Source organism: Eurosta solidaginis, chromosome X (genome assembly GCF_040869045.1).
Source record: "Eurosta solidaginis isolate ZX-2024a chromosome X, ASM4086904v1, whole genome shotgun sequence".
Taxonomy (NCBI): Eukaryota; Metazoa; Arthropoda; class Insecta; order Diptera; family Tephritidae; genus Eurosta; species Eurosta solidaginis.
The window spans coordinates 116,917,710-116,940,391 of NC_090324.1; positions in this window are offsets into that span (position 1 = coordinate 116,917,710).

Consider the following 22,682-nt stretch of genomic DNA (forward strand, 5'->3'; position numbering starts at 1 on the left):
GTAGCTTAACGCTTCCTCGAGAAGCGCCATACCGGTTTTTATGTCCTTGGACACGGTCTTCTGCTTGAGAGCGGTTTCCTGCATCTCGCGCAGCACTGATACCGCGTACTCCAGCAGTTCGTCTCGGCTCTTCCCTTCGAGGCTTGTGTATGAGAGTGAGCCTCTTGGCGTAGTCGCACGTTTCTCCTTCCCAACAGCGTGCTGTGCAACGACTCTGGGTGAGCTGAGCGACGCTTTTTCCCCTTGCAGTAGCAGATGTTGACTGGCTGGGGTTATTGCGCAGCTGTGCTTTCGCCGCCTTTGTCTTTTCCGCCGATTCGGTGCCTTGTGTGGGCATTACCGACAAGGTCGCTTTAGCGGGGGTTGTTAAAACCGGCGATCTCAGCACTTTAGTGCTCTTCTTGAACACCGCTTCATCGCCCCTTTTCTTTCTCGCTTTCTATACTTGTATCTTCCTTTGTTGTTTTTATTTTGTTGCTCATTTGTTCTATTGGGTCTCCGCTTCAAGCCGCTATCTCCGCACGATGTGCAGTCGCCGTCTTCAATTCCCGTGGTTATCTTTGCAGAAGCAGGGAGGCCACGCGTGGGTTGACACATGTCCTTATGGGAGTCTGTGTTCAGAGCCAGAATACAGCGTTAGTCAGGAGTCGTCTCAACTGAGCCTGCACCACCAACTTAATGGCGACGTGCTTCGAACGTACTTGAAGACCTGCCAAGGTTTTAACGAGACGGAGACGATGCCGATATTAACCTACCAGCCGTTTCGGCAAGGTGTCACCCTTGCTTATTAAGGTAGTAGCCTATCGTCATCGCCAGCCCGTAGCAATCAGTTAATAATCATATTTCCTGTTTTGGTCAACAGGATCTTACTGGTCTCGATCCTGTGGATGCTTGATGGGGTATTTTGGGGCGGCATCCTATCGCCCTTCCACCTGAACTTTGGGATGTGTTGCCCTTAGAGCGACACATTCCCATTTTTCCACTGGATTGCTCGTTTTGGTTCGCCCTGAGTACTTAATTCACTCAGTACCTCCCGTCTTGTGGGAAGCGTTCCTCTATCCACCACCTGAGGAGGCGCTCGGTGGGGGACCGGTACCCCCCCGCGAAAGTTAAAGTTAAAGTTAAAGTTAAAGTTAAGGTTAAAGTTAAAATTAAAGTTAAAGTTAAAGCGAAAGTTAAAGTTAAAAATAAAGTTAAAGTTAAAGTTAAAGTTAAAATTAAAGTTAAAGTTAAAGTTAAGGTTAAAGTTAAAGTTAAAGTTAATATAAAAATTAAAGTTAAAGTTAAAGTTAAAGTTAAAGTTAAAGTTAAAGTTAAAGTGAAAGTTAAAGTAAAGTTAAAGTGAATGTTAAAGTTAAAGTTAAAGTTAAAAATAAAGTTAAAGTTAAAATTAAAGTGAAAGTTAAAGTTAAAATTAAAGTTAAAGTTAAAGTTAGAGTTAAAGTTAAAGTTAAAGTTAAGGTTAAAGTTAAAGTTGAAGTTAAAGTTAAAGTTAAAGTTAAAGTTAAAGTTAAGGTTAAAGTTAAAGTTAAAGTTAATATAAAAATTAAAGTTAAAGTTAAAGTTAAAGTTAAAGTTAAAGTGAAAGTTAAAGTAAAGTTAAAGTGAATGTTAAAGTTAAAGTTAAAGTTAAAAATAAAGTTAAAGTTAAAATTAAAGTGAAAGTTAAAGTTAAAGTTAAAGTTAAAATTAAAGTTAAAGTTAAAGTTAAAGTTAAAGCGAAAGTTAAAGTTAAAGTTAAAAATAAAGCTAAAGTTAAAGTTAAAGTTAAAGTTAAAATTAAAGTTAAAGTTAAAGTTAAAGTTAAAGTTAGAGTTAAAGTTAAAGTTAAAGTTAAAGTTAAAGTTAAAGTTAAAGTTAAAGTTAAAGTTAAAGTTAAAGTTAAGTTAAGGTTAAAGTTAAAGTTAAAGTCAACGTTAAAGTTAAAGTTAAGTATAAAGTTAAAGGTAAAGTTAAAGTTAAAGTTAAAGTTGAAGTTAAAGTTAAAGTTAAAGTTAAAGTTGAAGTTAAAGTTAAAGTTAAATTTAAAGTTAAAGTTAAAGTTAAAGTTAAAGTTAAAGTTAAAGTTAAAGTTAAAGTTAAGGTTAAAGTTAAAGTTAAGGTTAAAGTTAAAGGTAAAGTTAAAGTTAAAGTTAAAGTTAAAGTTAAAGTTAAAGTTAAAGTTAAAGTTAAAGTTAAAGTTAAAGTTAAAGTTAAAGTTAAAGTTAAAGTTAAAGTTAAAGTTAAAGTTAAAGTTAAAGTTAAAGTTAAAGTTAAAGTTAAAGTTAAAGTTAAAGTGAAAGTTAAAGTTAAAGTTAAAGTTAAAGTTAAAGCGAAAGTTAAAGTTAAAAATAAAGTTAAAGTTAAAATTAAAGTGAAAGTTAAAGTTAAAGTTAAAGTTAAAATTAAAGTCAAAGTTAAAGTTAAAGTTAAGGTTAAATTTAAAGTTAAAGTTAAAGTTAAAGTTAAAAATAAATTTAAAGATAAAGTTAAAGTTAAAGTGAAAGTTAAAGTTAAAGTTAAAGTTAAAGTTAAAGTTAAAGTTTAAGTTAAAGTTAAAGTTAAAGCTAAAGTTAAGGTTAAAGTTAAAGTTAAAATTAAGGTTAAAGTTAAAGTTAAAGTTAAAGATAAAGATAAAGTTAAAGTTAAAGTTAAAGTTAAAGTTAAAGTTAAAGTTAAAGTTAAAGTTAAAGTTAAAGTTAAAGTTAAAGTTAAGGTTAAAGTTAAAGTTAAAGTTAAAGTTAAAGCGAAAGTTAAAGTTAAAAATAAAGTTAAAGTTAAAATTAAAGTGAAAGTTAAAGTTAAAGTTAAAGTTGAAGTTGAAGTTAAAGTTAAAGTTAAAGTTAAAGTTAAAGCTAAAGTTAAAGTTAAAATTAGAGTTAAAGTTAAAGTTAAAGTTAAAGCTAAAGTTAAAGTTAAAGTTAAGGTTAAAGTTAAATTTAAAGTTAAAGTTAAAGTTAAAGTTAAAGTTAAAGTTAAAGTTAAAGTTAAAGTTAAAGTTAAAGTTAAAGCTAAAGTTAAAGTTAAAGTTAAAGTTAAAGTTAAAGTTAAAGTTAAAGTTAAGGTTAAAGTTAAAGTTAAAGTTAAAGCGAAAGTTAAAGTTAAAGTTAAAAATAAAGTTAAAGTTAAAGTTAAAATTAAAGTGAAAGTTAAAGTTAAAGTTAAAATTAAAGTTAAAGTTAAAGTTAAAATTAAAGTTAAAGTTAAAGTTAAAGTTAAAGTTAGAGTTCAAGTTAAAGTTAAAGTTAAAGTTAAAGTTTAAGTTAAAGTTAAAGTTAAAGTTAAAGTTAAAGTTAAGGTTAAAGTTAAAGTTAAAGCGAAAGTTAAAGTTAAAGTTAAAGTTAAAGTTAAAGTTAAAGTTAAAGTTAAAGTTAAAGTTAAAGTTAAAGTTAAAGTTAAAGTTAAAGTTAAAGTTAAAGTTAAAGTTAAAGTTAAAGTTAAAGTTAAAGTTAAAGTTAAAGTTAAAGTTAAAGTTAAAGTTAAAGTTAAGGTTAAAGTTAAAGTTAAAGCGAAAGTTAAAGTTAAAGTTAAAAATAAAGTTAAAGTTAAGGTTAAAGTTAAAGTTAAAGCGAAAGTTAAAGTTAAAGTTAAGGTTAAAGTTAAAGTTAAAGCGAAAGTTAAAGTTAAAGTTAAAGTTAAAGTTAAAAATAAAGTTAAAGTTAAAGTTAAAGTTAAAGTTAAAGTTAAAGTTAAAGTTAAAGTTAAGGTTAAAGTTAAAGTTAAAATTAAAGTTAAAGTTAAGGTTAAAGTTAAAGTTAAAGCGAAAGTTAAAGTTAAAAATAAAGTTAAAGTTAAAATTAAAGTTAAAGTTAAAGTTAAAATTAAAGTTAAAGTTAAAGTTAAAGTTAAAGTTAGAGTTAAAGTTAAAGTTAAAGTTAAAGTTAAAGTTAGAGTTAAAGTTAAAGTTAAAGTTAAAGTTAAGGTTAAAGTTAAAGGTAAAGTTAAAGTTAAAGTTAAAGTTAAAGTTGAAGTTAAAGTTAAAGTTAAAGTTAGAGTTAAAGTTAAAGTTAAAGTTAAAGTCAACGTTAAAGTTAAAGTTAAAGTTAAGGTTAAAGTTAAAGGTAAAGTTAAAGTTAAAGTTAAAATTAAAGTTAAAGATAAAGTTAAAGTTAAAGTTAGAGTTAAAGTTAAAGTTAAAGTTAAAGTCAACGTTAAAGTTAAAGTTAAAGTTAAGGTTAAAGTTAAAGGTAAAGTTAAAGTTAAAGTTAAAGTTGAGGTTAAAGTTAAAGTTAAAGTTAAAGTTAAAGTTAAAGTTAAAGTTAAAGTTAAAGTTAAAGTTAAAGTTAAAGTTAAAGTTAAAGTTAAAGTTAAGGTTAAAGTTAAAGTTGAAGTTAAAGTTAAAGTTAAAGTTAAAGTTAAAATTAAAGTTAAAGTTAAAGTTATAGTTAAAGCTAAAGTTAAAGTTAAAGTTAAAGTTAAAGTTAAAGTTAAGGTTAAAGTTAAAGTTAAAGTTAAAGCGAATGTTAAAGTTAAAGTTATAATTAAAGTGAAAGTTAAAGTTAAAGTTAAAATTAAAGTTAAAGTTAAAGTTAAAGTTAAAGTTAAAGTTAAAATTAAAGTGAAAGTTAAAGTTAAAGTTAAGGTTAAATTTAAAGTTAAAGTTAAAGTTAAAGTTAAAAATAAATTTAAAGATAAAGTTAAAGTTAAAGTGAAAGTTAAAGTTAAAGTTGAAGTTTAAGTTTAAGTTAAAGTTAAAGTTAAAGCTAAAGTTAAAGTTAAAGTTAAAGCTAAAGTTAAAGTTAAAGTTAAAGTTAAAGTTAAAGTTAAAGTTAAAGTTAAAGTTGAAGTTAAAGTTAAAGTTAAAGTTAAAGTTAAAGTTAAAATTAAAGTTAAAGTTAAAGTTAAAGTTAAAGTTAAAGTTAAAGTTAAATTTAAAGTTAAAGCTAAAGTTAAAGTTAAAGTTAAAGTTAAATTTAAAGTTAAAGTTTAAGTGAATGTTAAAGTTAAAACGAAAGTTAAAGTTAAAAATAAATTTAAAGACAAAGTTAAAGTTAAAGTTAACTTTAACTTTAACTTTAACTTTAACTTTAACTTTAACTTTAACTTTAACTTTAATTTTAACTTTCACTTTAATTTTAACTTTAACTTTAACTTTAAGTTTCGCTTTTACTTTAACTTTAACTTTAACTTTAACTTTAACCTTAAATTTAACTTTAACTTTAACTTTAACTTTAACTTTAACTTTAACTTTAACTTTAACTTTAACTTTATCTTTAGCTTTAACTTTAACTTTAACCTTAATTTTAACTTTAACTTTAACTTTAACCTTAACTTTAGCTTTAACTTTAACTTTAACTTAAACTTAAACTTAAACTTTAACTTTAACTTTAACTTTAACATTTTAAAAATATTTTTATTTGCCTTCAAATATTATAATTTATTAAATTTCAATGAGCTCGAGGCAGTTAAGGTCGGCAAAACATATTCAAAGTTAAAGTTAAAGTTAAAGTTAAAGTTAAAGTTGAAGTTAAAGTTAAAGTTAAAGTTAAAGTTAAAGTTAAAATTAAAGTTAAAGTTAAAGTTAAAGTTAAAGTTAAATTTAAAGTTAAAGCTAAAGTTAAAGTTAAAGTTAAATTTAAAGTTAAAGTTAAAGTGAATGTTAAAGTTAAAACGAAAGTTAAAGTTAAAAATAAATTTAAAGACAAAGTTAAAGTTAAAGTTAAAGTTAAAGTTAAAGTTAAAGTTAAAGTTAAAGTTAAAGTTAAAGTTAAAGTTAAAGTTAAAGTTAAAGTTAAAGTTAAAGTTAAAGTTAAAGTTAAAGTTAAAGTTAAAGTTAAAGTTAAAGTTAAAGTTAAAGTTAAAGTTAAAGTTAAAGTTAAAGTTAAAGTTAAAGTTGAAGTTTAAGTTTAAGTTAAAGTTAAAGCTAAAGTTAAGGTTAAAGTTAAAGTTAAAATTAAGGTTAAAGTTAAAGTTAAAGTTAAAGATAAAGTTAAAGTTAAAGTTAAAGTTAAAGTTAAAGTTAAAGTTAAAGTTAAAGTTAAAGTTAAAGTTAAAGTTAAAGTTAAAGTTAAAGTTAAAGTTAAGGTTAAAGTTAAAGTTAAAGCGAAAGTTAAAGTTAAAGTTAAAAATAAAGTTAAAGTTAAAGTTAAAATTAAAGTTAAAGTTAAAGTTAAAGTTAAAGTTAAAGTTAAAGTTAGAGTTAAAGTTAAAGTTAAAGTTAAAGTTAAAGTTAAAGTTAAGTTAAAGTTAAAGTTAAAGTTAAAGTTAAAGTCAACGTTAAAGTTAAAGTTAAGGTTAAAGTTAAAGGTAAAGTTAAAGTTAAAGTTAAAGTTAAAGTTAAAGTTAAAGTTAAAGTTAAAGTTAAAGTTAAAGTTAAAGTTAAAGTTAAAGTTAAAGTTAAAGTTAAAGTTAAAGTTAAAGTTAAAGTTAAAGTTAAAGTTAAAGTTAAAGTTAAAGTTAAAGTTAAAGTTAAAGTTAAAGTTAAAGTTAAAGTTAAAGTTAAAGTTAAAGTTAAAGTTAAAGTTAAAGTTAAAGTTAAAGTTAAAGTTAAAGTTAAAGTTAAAGTTAAAGTTAAAGTTAAAGTTAAAGTTAAGGTTAAAGTTAAAGTTAAAGTTAAAGTTAAAGTTAAAGTTAAAGTTAAAGTTAAAGTTAAAGTTAAAGTTAAAGTTAAAGTTAAAGCGAAAGTTAAAGTTATAGTTAAAAATAAAGTTAAAGTTAAAGTTAAAATTAAAGTGAAAGTTAAAGTTAAAGATAAATTTAAAGTTAAAGTTAAAGTTAAAAATAAATTTAAAGATAAAGTTAAAGTGAAAGTTAAAGTTAAAGTTTAAGTTTAAGTTAAAGTTAAAGTTAAAGTTAAGGTTAAAGTTAAAGTTAAAGTTAAAATTAAGGTTAAAGTTAAAGTTAAAGATAAAGTTAAAGTTAAAGTTAAAGTTAAAGTTAAAGTTAAAGTTAAAGTTAAAGTTAAGGTTAAAGTTAAAGTTAAAGTTAAAATTAAAGTTAAAGTTAAAGTTAAAGTTAAATTTAAAGTTAAAGCTAAAGTTAAAGTTAAAGTTAAAGTTAAATTTAAAGTTAAAGTTAAAGTGAATGTTAAAGTTAAAATGAAAGTTAAAGTTAAAAATAAATTTAAAGACAAAGTTAAAGTTAAAGTTAAAGTTAAAGTTAAAGTTAAAGTTAAAGTTAAAGTTAAAGTTAAAGTTAAAGTTAAAGTTAAAGTTAAAGTTAAAGTTAAAGTTAAAGTTAAAGTTAAAGTTAAAGTTAAAGTTAAAGTTAAAGTTAAAGTTAAAGTTAAAGTTAAAGTTAAAGTTAAAGTTAAAGTTAAAGTTGAAGTTTAAGTTTAAGTTAAAATTAAAGCTAAAGTTAAGGTTAAAGTTAAAGTTAAAGTTAAAATTAAGGTTAAAGTTAAAGTTAAAGTTAAAGTTAAAGATAAAGTTAAAGTTAAAGTTAAAGTTAAAGTTAAAGTTAAAGTTAAAGTTAAAGTTAAAGTTAAAGTTAAAGTTAAAGTTAAAGTTAAAGTTAAAGTTAAGGTTAAAGTTAAAGTTAAAGCGAAAGTTAAAGTTAAAGTTAAAGTTAAAGTTAAAATTAAAGTTAATGTTAAAGTTAAAGTTAAAGTTAGAGTTAAAGTTAAAGTTAAAGTTAAGTTAAAGTTAAAGTTAAAGTTAAAGTTAAAGTTAAAGTCAACGTTAAAGTTAAAGTTAAGGTTAAAGTTAAAGGTAAAGTTAAAGTTAAAGTTAAAGTTAAAGTTAAAGTTAAAGTTAAAGTTAAAGTTAAAGTTAAAGTTAAAGTTAAAGTTAAAGTTAAAGTTAAAGTTAAAGTTAAAGTTAAAGTTAAGGTTAAAGTTAAAGTTAAAGTTAAAGTTAAAGTTAAAGTTAAAGTTAAAGTTAAAGTTAAAGTTAAAGTTAAAGTTAAAGTTAAAGTTAAAGTTAAAGTTAAAGTTAAAGTTAAAGTTAAAGTTAAAGTTAAAGTTAAAGTTAAAGTTAAAGTTAAAGTTAAAGTTAAAGTTAAAGTTAAAGTTAAAGTTAAAGTTAAACTTAAAGTTAAAGTTAAAGCGAAAGTTAAAGTTAAAGTTAAAAATAAAGTTAAAGTTAAAATTAAAGTGAAAGTTAAAGTCAAAGTTAAAGTTAAAGTTAAAGTTAAAGTTAAAGTGAAAGTTAAAGTTAAAGCGAAAGTTAAAGTTAAAAATAAAGTTAAAGTTAAAGTTAAAGTTAAAGTTAAAGTTAAAGTTAAAGTTAAAGTTAAAGTTAAATTCAAAGTTAAAGTTAAAGTTAAAGTTAAAGTTAAAGTGAAAGTTAAAGTTAAAGCGAAAGTTAAAGTTAAAAATAAAGTTAAAGTTAAAGTTAAAGTTAAAGTTAAAGTTAAAGTTAAAGTTAAATTCAAAGTTAAAGTTAAAGTTAAAGTTAAAGTTAAAGTTAAAGTTAAAGTTAAAGTTAAAGTTAAAGTTAAAGTTAAAGTTAAAGTTAAAGTTAAAGTTAAAGTTAAAGTTAAAGTTAAAGTTAAAGTTAAAGTTAAAGTTAAAGTTAAAGTTAAAGTTAAAGTTAAAGTTAAAGTTAAAGTTAAAGTTAAAGTTAAAGTTAAAGTTAAAGTTAAAGTTAAAGTTAAAGTTAAAGTTAAAGTTAAAGTTAAAGTTAAAGTTAAAGTTAAAGTTAAAGTTAAAGTTAAAGTTAAAGTTAAAGTTAAAGTTAAAGTTAAAGTTAAAGTTAAAGTTAAAGTTAAATTCAAAGTTAAAGTTAAAGTTAAAGTTAAAGTTAAAGTTAAAGTTAAAGTTAAAGTTAAAGTTAAAGTTAAAGTTAAAGTTAAAGTTAAAGTTAAAGTTAAACTTAAAGTTAAAGTTAAAGCGAAAGTTAAAGTTAAAGTTAAAAATAAAGTTAAAGTTAAAATTAAAGTGAAAGTTAAAGTCAAAGTTAAAGTTAAAGTTAAAGTTAAAGTTAAAGTGAAAGTTAAAGTTAAAGCGAAAGTTAAAGTTAAAAATAAAGTTAAAGTTAAAGTTAAAATTAAAGTGAAAGTTAAAGTTAAAGTTAAAGTTAAAGTTAAAGTTAAAGTTAAAGTTAAATTAAAATTAAAGTGAAAGTTAAAGTTAAAGTTAAAGTTAAGGTTAAATTTAAAGTTAAAGTTAAAGTTAAAAATAAATTTAAAGATAAAGTTAAAGTTAAAGTTAAAGTGAAAGTTAAAGTTAAAGTTAAAGTTTAAGTTAAAGTTAAAGTTTAAGTTAAAGTTAAAGTTAAAGCTAAAGTTAAGGTTAAAGTTAAAGTTAAAGTTAAAGTTAAAATTAAGGTTAAAGTTAAAGTTAAAGATAAAGATAAAGTTAAAGTTAAAGTTAAATTTAAAGTTAAAGTTAAAGTTAAAGTTAAAGTTAAAGTTAAAGTTAAAGTTAAAGTTAAAGTTAAAGTTAAAGTTAAAGTTAAAGTTAAAGTTAAAGTTAAAGTTAAAGTTAAAGTTTAAGTTAAAGTTAAAGTTAAAGTTAAAGTTAAAGTTAAAGTTAAAGTTAAAGTTAAGGTTAAAGTTAAAGTTAAAGCGAAAGTTAAAGTTAAAGTTAAAAATAAAGTTAAAGTTAAAATTAAAGTGAAAGTTAAAGTTAAAGCTAAAGTTAAAGTTGAAGTTAAAGTTAAAGTTAAAGTTAAAGTTAAAGTTAAAGTTAAAGTTAAAGTTAAAATTAAAGTTAAAGTTAAAGTTAAAGTTAAAGTTAAAGTTAAAGCTAAAGTTAAAGTTAAAGTTAAATTTAAAGTTAAAATTAAAGTGAATGTTAAAGTTAAAACGAAAGTTAAAGTTAAAAATAAATTTAAAGACAAAGTTAAAGTTAAAGTGAAAGTTAAAGTTAAAGTTTAAGTTAAAGTTAAAGTTAAAGTTAAAGTTAAAGTTAAAGTTAAAGTTAAAGTTAAAGTTAAGGTTAAGGTTAAAGTTAAAGTTAAAGTTAAATTCAAAGTCAAAGTTAAAGGTAAAGTTAAAGTTAAAGTTAAGGTTAAAGTTAAGGTTAAATTTAAATTTAAAGTTAAAGTTAAAGTTAAAGTTAAAGTTAAAGTTAAAGTTAAAGTTAAAGTTAAAGTTAAAGCGAAAGTTAAAGTTAAAGTTAAAAATAAAGTTAAAGTTAAAATTAAAGTGAAAGTTAAAGTTAAAGCTAAAGTTAAAGTTGAAGTTAAAGTTAAAGTTAAAGTTAAAGTTAAAGTTAAAGTTAAATTAAAATTAAAGTGAAAGTTAAAGTTAAAGTTAAAGTTAAGGTTAAATTTAAAGTTAAAGTTAAAGTTAAAAATAAATTTAAAGATAAAGTTAAAGTTAAAGTTAAAGTGAAAGTTAAAGTTAAAGTTAAAGTTAAAGTTAAAGTTAAAGCTAAAGTTAAGGTTAAAGTTAAAGTTAAAGTTAAAGTTAAAGTTAAAATTAAGGTTAAAGTTAAAGTTAAAGATAAAGATAAAGTTAAAGTTAAAGTTAAATTTAAAGTTAAAGTTAAAGTTAAAGTTAAAGTTAAAGTTAAAGTTAAAGTTAAAGTTAAGGTTAAAGTTAAAGTTAAAGTTAAAATTAAGGTTAAAGTTAAAGTTAAAGATAAAGTTAAAGTTAAAGTTAAAGTTAAAGTTAAAATTAAAGTTAAAGTTAAAGTTAAATTTAAAGTTAAAGCTAAAGTTAAAGTTAAAGTTAAAGTTAAATTTAAAGTTAAAGTTAAAGTGAATGTTAAAGTTAAAACGAAAGTTAAAGTTAAAAATAAATTTAAAGACAAAGTTAAAGTTAAAGTTAAAGTTAAAGTTAAAGTTAAAGTTAAAGTTAAAGTTAAAGTTAAAGTTAAAGTTAAAGTTAAAGTTGAAGTTTAAGTTTAAGTTAAAATTAAAGCTAAAGTTAAGGTTAAAGTTAAAGTTAAAGTTACAGTTAAAGTTAAAGTTAAAGTTAAAGTTAAAGTTAAAGTTAAAGTTAAAGTTAAAGTTAAAGTTAAAGTTAAAGTTAAAGTTAAAGTTAAAGTTAAAGTTAAAGTTAAAGTTAAAGTTAAAGTTAAAGTTAAAGTTAAAGTTAAAGTTAAAGTTAAAGTTAAAGTTAAAGTTAAAGTTAAAGTTAAAGTTAAACTTAAAGTTAAAGTTAAAGCGAAAGTTAAAGTTAAAGTTAAAAATAAAGTTAAAGTTAAAATTAAAGTGAAAGTTAAAGTCAAAGTTAAAGTTAAAGTTAAAGTTAAAGTTAAAGTGAAAGTTAAAGTTAAAGCGAAAGTTAAAGTTAAAAATAAAGTTAAAGTTAAAGTTAAAATTAAAGTGAAAGTTAAAGTTAAAGTTAAAATTAAAGTTAAAGTTAAAGTTAAAGTTAAATTAAAATTAAAGTGAAAGTTAAAGTTAAAGTTAAAGTTAAGGTTAAATTTAAAGTTAAAGTTAAAGTTAAAAATAAATTTAAAGATAAAGTTAAAGTTAAAGTGAAAGTTAAAGTTAAAGTTAAAGTTTAAGTTAAAGTTAAAGTTAAAGTTAAAGCTAAAGTTAAGGTTAAAGTTAAAGTTAAAGTTAAAGTTAAAGTTAAAATTAAGGTTAAAGTTAAAGTTAAAGATAAAGATAAAGTTAAAGTTAAAGTTAAATTTAAAGTTAAAGTTAAAGTTAAAGTTAAAGTTAAAGTTAAAGTTAAAGTTAAAGTTAAAGTTAAAGTTAAAGTTAAAGTTAAAGTTAAAGTTAAAGTTAAAGTTTAAGTTAAAGTTAAAGTTAAAGTTAAAGTTAAAGTTAAGGTTAAAGTTAAAGTTAAAGCGAAAGTTAAAGTTAAAGTTAAAAATAAAGTTAAAGTTAAAATTAAAGTGAAAGTTAAAGTTAAAGCTAAAGTTAAAGTTGAAGTTAAAGTTAAAGTTAAAGTTAAAGTTAAAGTTAAAATTAAAGTTAAAGTAAAAGTTAAAGTTAAAGCTAAAGTTAAAGTTAAAGTTAAATTTAAAGTTAAAATTAAAGTGAATGTTAAAGTTAAAACGAAAGTTAAAGTTAAAAATAAATTTAAAGACAAAGTTAAAGTTAAAGTGAAAGTTAAAGTTAAAGTTTAAGTTAAAGTTAAAGTTAAAGTTAAAGTTAAAGTTAAAGTTAAAGTTAAAGTTAAAGTTAAAGTTAAAGTTAAAGTTAAAGTTAAAGTTAAAGTTAAAGTTAAAGTTAAAGTTAAGGTTAAGGTTAAAGTTAAATTTAAAGTTAAAGTCAAAGTCAAAGTTAAAGGTAAAGTTAAAGTTAAAGTTAAGGTTAAAGTTAAAGTTAAAGTTAAAGTTAAAGTTAAAGTTAAAGTTAAAGTCAGAGTTAAAGTTAAAGTTAAAGTTAAAGTTAAAGTTAAAGTTAAAGTTAAAGTTAAAGTTAAAGTTAAAGTTAAAGTTAAAGTTAAAGTTAAAGTTAAAGTTAAAGTTAAAGGTAAAGTCAAAGTTAAAGTTAAAGTTAAAGTTAGTTAAGGTTAAAGTTAAAGTTAAAGCGAAAGTTAAAGTTAAAGTTAAAGTTAAATTTTAAAATAAAGTTAAAGTTGAAGTTAAAGTTAAAGTTAAAGTTAAAGTTAAAGTTAAAATTAAAGTTAAAGTTAAAGTTAAAGCTAAAGTTAAAGTTAAAGTTAAATTTAAAGTTAAAATTAAAGTGAATGTTAAAGTTAAAACGAAAGTTAAAGTTAAAAATAAATTAAAAGACAAAGTTAAAGTTAAAGTTAAAGTTAAAGTTAAAGTTAAAGTTAAAGTTAAAGTTAAAGTTAAAGTTAAAGTTAAAGTTAAAGTTAAAGTTAAAGTTAAAGTTAAAGTTAAAGTTAAAGTTAAAGTTAAAGTTAAAGTTAAAGTTAAAGTTAAAGTTAAAGTTAAAGTTAAAGTTAAGGTTAAAGTTAAAGTTAAAGTTAAAGTCAAAGTTAAAGTTAAAGTTAAAGTTAAGGTTAAAGTTAAAGTTAAAGTTAAAGTTAAAGTTAAAGTTAAAGTTAAAGTTAAAGTTAAAGTTAAAGTTAAAGTTAAAGTTAAAGTTAAAGTTAAAGTTAGAGTTAAAGTTAAAGTTAAAGTTAAAGTTAAAGTTAAAGTTAAAGTTAAAGTTAAAGTTAAAGTTAAAGTTAAAGTTAAAGTTAAAGTTAAAGTTAAAGTTAAAGTTAAAGTTAAAGTTAAAGTTAAAGTTAAAGTTAAAGGTAAAGTTAAAGTTAAAGTTAAAGTTAAAGTTAAGGTTAAAGTTAAAGTTAAAGCGAAAGTTAAAGTTAAAGTTAAATTTAAAAATAAAGTTAAAGTTAAAGTTAAAATTAAAGTTAAAGTTAAAGTTAAGTTAAGGTTAAAGTTAAAGTTAAAGTTAAAGTTAAAGTTAAAGTCAACGTTAAAGTTAAAGTTAAGGTTAAAGTTAAAGGTAAAGTTAAAGTTAAAGTTAAAGTTAAAGTTAAAGTTAAAGTTAAAGTTAAAGTTAAAGTTAAAGTTAAAGTTAAAGTTAAAGTTAAAGTTAAAGTTAAAGTTAAAGTTAAAGTTAAAGTTAAAGTTAATGTTAAAGTTAAAGTTAAAGTTAAAGTTAAAGTTAAAGTTAAGGTTAAAGTTGAAGCTAAAGTTAAAGTTAAAGTTAAAGTTAAAGTTAAAGTTAAAGTTAAAGTTAAAGTTAAAGTTAAAGTTAACGTTAAAGTTAAAGTTAAAGTTAAAGTTAAAGTTAAAGTTAAAGTTAAAGTTAAAGTTAAAGTTAAAGTTAAAGTTAGAGTAAAAGTTAAAGTTTAAGTTAGAGTTAAAGTTAAAGTTAAAGTTAAAGTTAAAGTTAAGGTTAAAGTTAAAGTTGAAGTTAAAGTTAAAGTAAAAGTTAAGGTTAAAGTTTAAGTTAAAGTTAAAGTTAAAGCGAAAGTTAAAGTTAAAAATAAAGTTAAAGTTAAAATTAAAGTGAAAGTTAAAGTTAAAATTAAAGTTAAAGTTAAAGTTGAAGTTAAAGTTAAGGTTAAGGTTAAAGTTAAAGGTAAAGTTAAGGTTAAAGTTAAAGTTGAAGTTAAAGTTAAAGTTAAAGTTAAAGTTAAAGTTAAAGTTAAAGTTAAAGTTAAAGTTAAAGTTAAAGCTAAAGTTAAAGTTAAAGTTAAAGTTAAGGTTAAAGTTAAAGTTAAAGTTAAAGCGAAAGTTAAAGTTAAAGTTAAAAATAAAGTTAAAGTTAAAGTTAAAATTAAAGTGAAAGTTAAAGTTAAAGTTAAAATTAAAGTTAAAGTTAAAGTTAAAGTTAAAGTTAAAGTTAAGGTTAAAGTTGAAGCTAAAGTTAAAGTTAAAGTTAAAGTTAAAGTTAAAGTTAAAGTTAAAGTTAAAGTTAAAGTTAAAGTTAAAGTTAAAGTTAAAGTTAAAGTTAAAGTTAAAGTTAAAGTTAAAGTTAAAGTTAAAGTTAAAGTTAAAGTTAAAGTTAAAGTTAAAGTTAAAGTTAAAGTTAAAGTTAGAGTAAAATTTAAAGTTAAAGTTAGAGTTAAAGTTAAAGTTAAAGCGAAAGTTAAAGTTAAAGTTAAATTTAAAAATAAAGTTAAACTTAAAGTTAAAGTTAAAATTAAAGTTAAAGTTAAAGTTAAGTTAAGGTTAAAGTTAAAGTTAAAGTTAAAGTCAACGTTAAAGTTAAAGTTAAGGTTAAAGTTAAAGGTAAAGTTAAAGTTAAAGTTAAAGTTATAGTTAAAGTTAAAGTTAAAGTTAAAGTTAAAGTTAAAGTTAAAGTTAAAGTTAAAGTTAAAGTTAAAGTTAAAGTTAAAGTTAAAGTTAAAGTTAAAGTTAAAGTTAAAGTTAAAGTTAAAGTTAAAGTTAAAGTTAAAGTTAAAGTTAATGTTAAAGTTAAAGTTAAAGTTAAAGTTAAGGTTAAAGTTGAAGCTAAAGTTAAAGTTAAAGTTAAAATTAAAGTTAAAGTTAAAGTTAAAGTTAAAGTTAAAGCTAAAGTTAAAGTTAAAGTTAAATTTAAAGTTAAAATTAAAGTGAATGTTAAAGTTAAAACGAAAGTTAAAGTTAAAAATAAATTTAAAGACAAAGTTAAAGTTAAAGTTAAAGTTAAAGTTAAAGTTAAAGTTAAAGTTAAAGTTAAAGTTAAAGATAAAGTTGAAGTTTAAGTTTAAGTTAAAATTAAAGCTAAAGTTAAGGTTAAAGTTAAAGTTAAAGTTAAAGTTAAAGTTAAAGTTAAAGTTAAAGTTAAAGTTAAAGTTAAAGTTAAAGTTAAAGTTAAAGTTAAAGTTAAAGTTAAAGTTAAAGTTAAAGTTAAAGTTAAAGTTAAAGTTAAAGTTAAAGTTAAAGTTAAAGTTAAAGTTAAAGTTAAAGTTAAAGTTAAAGTTAAAGTTAAAGTTAAAGTTAAAGTTAAAGTTAAAGTTAAAGTTAAAGTTAAAGTTAAAGTTAAAGTTAAAGTTAAAGTTAAAGTTAAACTTAAAGTTAAAGTTAAAGCGAAAGTTAAAGTTAAAGTTAAAAATAAAGTTAAAGTTAAAATTAAAGTGAAAGTTAAAGTCAAAGTTAAAGTTAAAGTTAAAGTTAAAGTTAAAGTGAAAGTTAAAGTTAAAGCGAAAGTTAAAGTTAAAAATAAAGTTAAAGTTAAAGTTAAAATTAAAGTGAAAGTTAAAGTTAAAGTTAAAGTTAAAGTTAAAGTTAAAGTTAAAGTTAAATTAAAATTAAAGTGAAAGTTAAAGTTAAAGTTAAAGTTAAGGTTAAATTTAAAGTTAAAGTTAAAGTTAAAAATAAATTTAAAGATAAAGTTAAAGTTAAAGTGAAAGTTAAAGTTAAAGTTAAAGTTTAAGTTAAAGTTAAAGTTAAAGTTAAAGCTAAAGTTAAGGTTAAAGTTAAAGTTAAAGTTAAAGTTAAAGTTAAAATTAAAGTTAAGGTTAAAGTTAAAGTTAAAGTTAAAGTTAAAGTTGAAGTTAAAGTTAAAGTTAAAGTTAAAGTTAAAGTTAAAGTTAAAGTTAAAGTTAAAGTTAAAGTTAAAAATAAATTTAAAGATAAAGTTAAAGTGAAAGTTAAAGTTAAAGTTAAAGTTAAAGTTAAAGTTAAAGTTAAAGTTAAAGTTAAGGTTAAAGTTAAAGTTAAAGTTAAAGTTAAAGTTAAAGTTGAAGTTAAAGTTAAAGTTAAAGTTAAAGTTAAAGTTAAAGTTAAAGTTAAAGTTAAAGTTAAAGTTAAAGTTAAAGTTAAAGTTAAAGTTAAAGTTAAAGCTAAAGTTAAAGTTAAAGTTAAAGTTAAAGTTAAGGTTAAAGTTAAAGTTAAAGTTAAAGCGAAAGTTAAAGTTAAAGTTAAAAATAAAGTTAAAGTTAAAGTTAAAATTAAAGTGAAAGTTAAAGTTAAAGTTAAAATTAAAGTTAAAGTTAAAGTTAAAGTTAAAGCGAAAGTTAAAGTTAAAGTTAAATTTAAAAATAAAGTTAAACTTAAAGTTAAAGTTAAAATTAAAGTTAAAGTTAAAGTTAAGTTAAGGTTAAAGTTAAAGTTAAAGTTAAAGTCAACGTTAAAGTTAAAGTTAAGGTTAAAGTTAAAGGTAAAGTTAAAGTTAAAGTTAAAGTTATAGTTAAAGTTAAAGTTAAAGTTAAAGTTAAAGTTAAAGTTAAAGTTAAAGTTAAAGTTAAAGTTAAAGTTAAAGTTAAAGTTAAAGTTAAAGTTAAAGTTAAAGTTAAAGTTAAAGTTAAACTTAAAGTTAAAGTTAAAATTAAAGTTAAAGTTAAAGTTAAGTTAAGGTTAAAGTTAAAGTTAAAGTTAAAGTCAACGTTAAAGTTAAAGTTAAGGTTAAAGTTAAAGGTAAAGTTAAAGTTAAAGTTAAAGTTATAGTTAAAGTTAAAGTTAAAGTTAAAGTTAAAGTTAAAGTTAAAGTTAAAGTTAAAGTTAAAGTTAAAGTTAAAGTTAAAGTTAAAGTTAAAGTTAAAGTTAAAGTTAAAGTTAAAGTTAAAGTTAAAGTTAAAGTTAAAATTAAAGTGAAAGTTAAAGTTAAAGCTAAAGTTAAAGTTGAAGTTAAAGTTAAAGTTAAAGTTAAAGTTAAAGTTAAAGTTAAAATTAAAGTTAAAGTTAAAGTTAAAGTTAAAGTTAAAGCTAAAGTTAAAGTTAAAGTTAAATTTAAAGTTAAAATTAAAGTGAATGTTAAAGTTAAAACGAAAGTTAAAGTTAAAAATAAATTTAAAGACAAAGTTAAAGTTAAAGTGAAAGTTAAAGTTAAAGTTTAAGTTAAAGTTAAAGTTAAAGTTAAAGTTAAAGTTAAAGTTAAAGTTAAAGTTAAGGTTAAGGTTAAAGTTAAAGTTAAAGTTAAATTCAAAGTCAAAGTTAAAGGTAAAGTTAAAGTTAAAGTTAAGGTTAAAGTTAAAGTTAAAGTTAAAGTTAAAGTTAAAGTTAAAGTTAAAGTTAAAGTTAAAGTTAAAGTTAAAGTTAAAGTTAAAGTTAAAGTTAAAGTTAAAGTTAAAGTTAAAGTTAAAGTTAAAGTTAAAGTTAAAGTTAAAGTTAAAGTTAAAGTTAAAGTTAAAGTTAAAGTTAAAGTTAAAGTTAAGGTTAAAGTTAAAGTTAAAGTTAAAGTTAAAGTTAAAGTTAAAGTTAAAGTTAAAGTTAAAGTTAAAGTTAAAGTTAAAGTTAAAGTTAAAGTTAAAGTTAAAGTTAAAGTTAAAGTTAAAGTTAAAGTTAAAGCGAAAGTTAAAGTTAAAGTTAAAAATAAAGTTAAAGTTAAAATTAAAGTGAAAGTTAAAGTCAAAGTTAAAGTTAAAGTTAAAGTTAAAGTTAAAGTGAAAGTTAAAGTTAAAGCGAAAGTTATAGTTAAAAATAAAGTTAAAGTTAAAGTTAAAATTAAAGTGAAAGTTAAAGTTAAAGATAAAGTTAAAGTTAAAATTAAAGTTAAAATTAAAGTGAAAGTTAAAGTTAAAGTTAAGGTTAAATTTAAAGTTAAAGTTAAAGTTAAAGTTAAAAATAAATTTAAAGATAAAGTTAAAGTGAAAGTTAAAGTTAAAGTTAAAGTTTAAGTTTAAGTTAAAGTTAAAGCTAAAGTTAAGGTTAAAGTTAAAGTTAAAGTTAAAATTAAGGTTAAAGTTAAAGTTAAAGATAAAGTTAAAGTTAAAGTTAAAGTTAAAGTTAAAATTAAAGTTAAAGTTAAAGTTAAATTTAAAGTTAAAGCTAAAGTTAAAGTTAAAGTTAAAGTTAAAGTGAATGTTAAAGTTAAAACGAAAGTTAAAGTTAAAAATAAATTTAAAGACAAAGTTAAAGTTAAAGTTAAAGTTAAAGTTAAAGTTAAAGTTAAAGTTAAAGTTAAAGTTAAATTTAAAGTTAAAGTTAAAGTTAAAGTTAAAGTTGAAGTTTAAGTTTAAGTTAAAATTAAAGCTAAAGTTAAGGTTAAAGTTAAAGTTAAAGTTAAAGTTAAAGTTAAAGTTAAAGTTAAAGTTAAAGTTAAAGTTAAAGTTAAAGTTAAAGTTAAAGTTAAAGTTAAAGTTAAAGTTAAAGTTAAAGTTAAAGTTAAAGTTAAAGTTAAAGTTAAAGTTAAAGTTAAAGTTAAAGTTAAAGTTAAAGTTAAAGTTAAAGTTAAAGTTAAAGTTAAAGTTAAAGTTAAACTTAAAGTTAAAGTTAAAGCGAAAGTTAAAGTTAAAGTTAAAAATAAAGTTAAAGTTAAAATTAAAGTGAAAGTTAAAGTCAAAGTTAAAGTTAAAGTTAAAGTTAAAGTGAAAGTTAAAGTTAAAGCGAAAGTTAAAGTTAAAAATAAAGTTAAAGTTAAAGTTAAAATTAAAGTGAAAGTTAAAGTTAAAGTTAAAGTTAAAGTTAAAGTTAAAGTTAAATTAAAATTAAAGTGAAAGTTAAAGTTAAAGTTAAAGTTAAGGTTAAATTTAAAGTTAAAGTTAAAGTTAAAAATAAATTTAAAGATAAAGTTAAAGTTAAAGTGAAAGTTAAAGTTAAAGTTAAAGTTTAAGTTAAAGTTAAAGTTAAAGTTAAAGCTAAAGTTAAGGTTAAAGTTAAAGTTAAAGTTAAAGTTAAAGTTAAAATTAAGATTAAAGTTAAAGTTAAAGATAAAGATAAAGTTAAAGTTAAAGTTAAATTTAAAGTTAAAGTTAAAGTTAAAGTTAAAGTTAAAGTTAAAGTTAAAGTTAAAGTTAAAGTTAAAGTTAAAGTTAAAGTTAAAGTTAAAGTTAAAGTTAAAGTTAAAGTTAAAGTTAAAGTTAAAGTTTAAGTTAAAGTTAAAGTTAAAGTTAAAGTTAAAGTTAAGGTTAAAGTTAAAGTTAAAGCGAAAGTTAAAGTTAAAGTTAAAAATAAAGTTAAAGTTAAAATTAAAGTGAAAGTTAAAGTTAAAGCTAAAGTTAAAGTTGAAGTTAAAGTTAAAGTTAAAGTTAAAGTTAAAGTTAAAGTTAAAGTTAAAGTTAAAGTTAAAATTAAAGTTAAAGTTAAAGTTAAAGTTAAAGCTAAAGTTAAAGTTAAAGTTAAATTTAAAGTTAAAATTAAAGTGAATGTTAAAGTTAAAACGAAAGTTAAAGTTAAAAATAAATTTAAAGACAAAGTTAAAGTTAAAGTGAAAGTTAAAGTTAAAGTTTAAGTTAAAGTTAAAGTTAAAGTTAAAGTTAAAGTTAAAGTTAAAGTTAAAGTTAAAGTTAAAGTTAAAGTTAAAGTTAAAGTTAAAGTTAAAGTTAAAGTTAAAGTTAAGGTTAAGGTTAAAGTTAAAGTTAAAGTTAAAGTCAAAGTCAAAGTTAAAGGTAAAGTTAAAGTTAAGGTTAAAGTTAAAGTTAAAGTTAAAGTTAAAGTTAAAGTTAAAGTTAAAGTTAAAGTTAAAGTCAGAGTTAAAGTTAAAGTTAAAGTTAAAGTTAAAGTTAAAGTTAAAGTTAAAGTTAAAGTTAAAGTTAAAGGTAAAGTCAAAGTTAAAGTTAAAGTTAGTTAAGGTTAAAGTTAAAGTTAAAGCGAAAGTTAAAGTTAAAGTTAAAGTTAAATTTTAAAATAAAGTTAAAGTTGAAGTTAAAGTTAAAGTTAAAGTTAAAGTTAAAGTTAAAATTAAAGTTAAAGTTAAAGTTAAAGCTAAAGTTAAAGTTAAAGTTAAATTTAAAGTTAAAATTAAAGTGAATGTTAAAGTTAAAACGAAAGTTAAAGTTAAAAATAAATTAAAAGACAAAGTTAAAGTTAAAGTTAAAGTTAAAGTTTAAGTTAAAGTTAAAGTTAAAGTTAAAGTTAAAGTTAAAGTTAAAGTTAAAGTTAAAGTTAAAGTTAAAGTTAAAGTTAAAGTTAAAGTTAAAGTTAAAGTTAAAGTTAAAGTTAAAGTTAAAGTTAAAGTTAAAGTTAAAGTTAAAGTTAAAGTTAAAGTTAAAGTTAAAGTTAAAGTTAAAGTTAAAGTTAAAGTTAAAGTTAAGGTTAAAGTTAAAGTTAAAGTCAAAGTTAAAGTTAAAGTTAAAGTTAAGGTTAAAGTTAAAGTTAAAGTTAAAGTTAAAGTTAAAGTTAAAGTTAAAGTTAAAGTTAAAGTTAAAGTTAGAGTTAAAGTTAAAGTTAAAGTTAAAGTTAAAGTTAAAGTTAAAGTTAAAGTTAAAGTTAAAGTTAAAGTTAAAGTTAAAGTTAAAGTTAAAGTTAAAGGTAAAGTTAAAGTTAAAGTTAAAGTTAAAGTTAAAGTTAAGGTTAAAGTTAAAGTTAAAGCGAAAGTTAAAGTTAAAGTTAAATTTAAAAATAAAGTTAAAGTTAAAGTCAAAATTAAAGTTAAAGTTAAAGTTAAGTTAAGGTTAAAGTTAAAGTTAAAGTTAAAGTTAAAGTTAAAGTCAACGTTAAAGTTAAAGTTAAGGTTAAAGTTAAAGGTAAAGTTAAAGTTAAAGTTAAAGTTAAAGTTAAAGTTAAAGTTAAAGTTAAAGTTAAAGTTAAAGTTAAAGTTAAAGTTAAAGTTAAAGTTAAAGTTAAAGTTAAAGTTAATGTTAAAGTTAAAGTTAAAGTTAAAGTTAAAGTTAAGGTTAAAGTTGAAGCTAAAGTTAAAGTTAAAGTTAAAGTTAAAGTTAAAGTTAAAGTTAAAGTTAAAGTTAAAGTTAAAGTTAAAGTTAAAGTTAAAGTTAAAGTTAAAGTTAAAGTTAAAGTTAAAGTTAAAGTTAAAGTTAAAGTTAAAGTTAAAGTTAAAGTTAAAGTTAAAGTTAAAGTTAAAGTTAAAGTTAAAGTTAAAGTTAAAGTTAAAGTTAGAGTAAAAGTTAAAGTTTAAGTTAGAGTTAAAGTTAAAGTTAAAGTTAAAGTTAAAGTTAAAGTTAAGGTTAAAGTTAAAGTTGAAGTTAAAGTTAAAGTAAAAGTTAAGGTTAAAGTTTAAGTTAAAGTTAAAGTTAAAGCGAAAGTTAAAGTTAAAAATAAAGTTAAAGTTAAAATTAAAGTGAAAGTTAAAGTTAAAATTAAAGTTAAAGTTAAAGTTGAAGTTTTTTTTTTTTTTTTTTTTTTTTTTTTTTTTTGTGTTTCGTGGAAGGAGGAAATGCTTTATGCACTGACCGGGATATTTAAGCCTCACTGCGAGACTCTCCGAGTGTAGGACTCCCTTCTGCCATGAAGGCCTACCCACTAAAACCTAACCTCCCACGGCCCGCGCAAATCCCCGTACCTGGGACCGCGTTTAGCATTACTTCGGGTACGGGTGCGCGCTACGTGAGCTCTATGGCTACTCTCACGCTAATGGGCTAGGCATCCGTCTTCTCGTTTACTGGTAAGTATATGCCTCACATATGTGCTGACCGTATCCCATCTGTCTCTTCGACAGGTCATGTTATTAATGACACTGCCCGGGGATAGGTCGCCAAGTACCTCTTCTACCCTCCTTCGCTGATGGGAGAAGTGCCTGCATTCGAAGAAGGTGTGGCGTACATCGTCTATTTCCCCACAGTACAGACAGCTCGGGCTATCAACCTTACCCATTCTGTGTAGGTATTTGCGGAAGTAACCATGTCCCGTTAGAAACTGGGTCAGGTAAAAGTCTACCTCTCCGTGCGGTCGCTTCAACCATGGATCAAGTTCAGGGATTAGTTCCCTAGTCCACTTTCCTACGATGCTGTTGCTCCACTGATCTTGCCAACGTCGGATCGATTCTTCTCGCGCCTGCATGGCAACAGCTCTACTTGCTTGCGATCCGTTGTCATATATTGTTTTTCTTTCCTCAACGAGAAGATATATCGGTATGGTTCCCGCAACGACCAGGACAGCTTCAGCTGAGACCGTGCGGTAAGCCGAAGATATTCGCAGCGCCCCTCTGCGTTGGACCGAGGTGAGGGCGACTCGGTTCTTCCGGTATTTCATTGCGTCCGCCCAGATTTCTGCACCATATAAGAGTATAGAATCCGAGGCTGATGCAAGCAACTTCCTTGTGCATGGTTTTGGGCCACCTGTGTTTGCCATTAATCTACTCAACTGCGCTATTATGCGCGCAGCTCTTTCGCAGGTCCCTCGTATGTGATCCGAGAAGTTGAGTTTGCTGTCTAACCTCACTCCCAGATATTTCGCTGAAGCGAGTGTTTCTATTGGCTGGTCCCCAACCATCATGTTCCTGGTAGTGGGAATACGTCTCTTTGTGAGGATGACGATCTCCGTTTTGGCTGTTGCTAACTGGAGACCGTGCTCAGCCATCCACCTATTTACATTACGCATGACCTGGTTTAATTTTAGCTGTGCCAGCTCGCAGCTTGGTGCTGTTATCACAGCTGCCACGTCGTCTGCAAATGCAACGAGGAAGGTGCTTTCTGGCATGTCTAACCGAAGAAGACTGTCGTAAGTTATATTCCAGAGATCGGGACCTAGTACCGAACCCTGGGCTGCTCCACCTGTGATTTTTACCTTTTTTTGACCGTGAGTACTTTCATATATTAGATACCTCTCTCTTAGGTAGTCCCTTAAAATTTCTAACAAATATTGCGGTACTTTGAAAGTGCTTTCTAGTGCCTCAAGCATGTCCTCCCACCTAGCTGAGTTAAAAGCGTTTTTGACGTCCAGCGTGACCAGCAACACT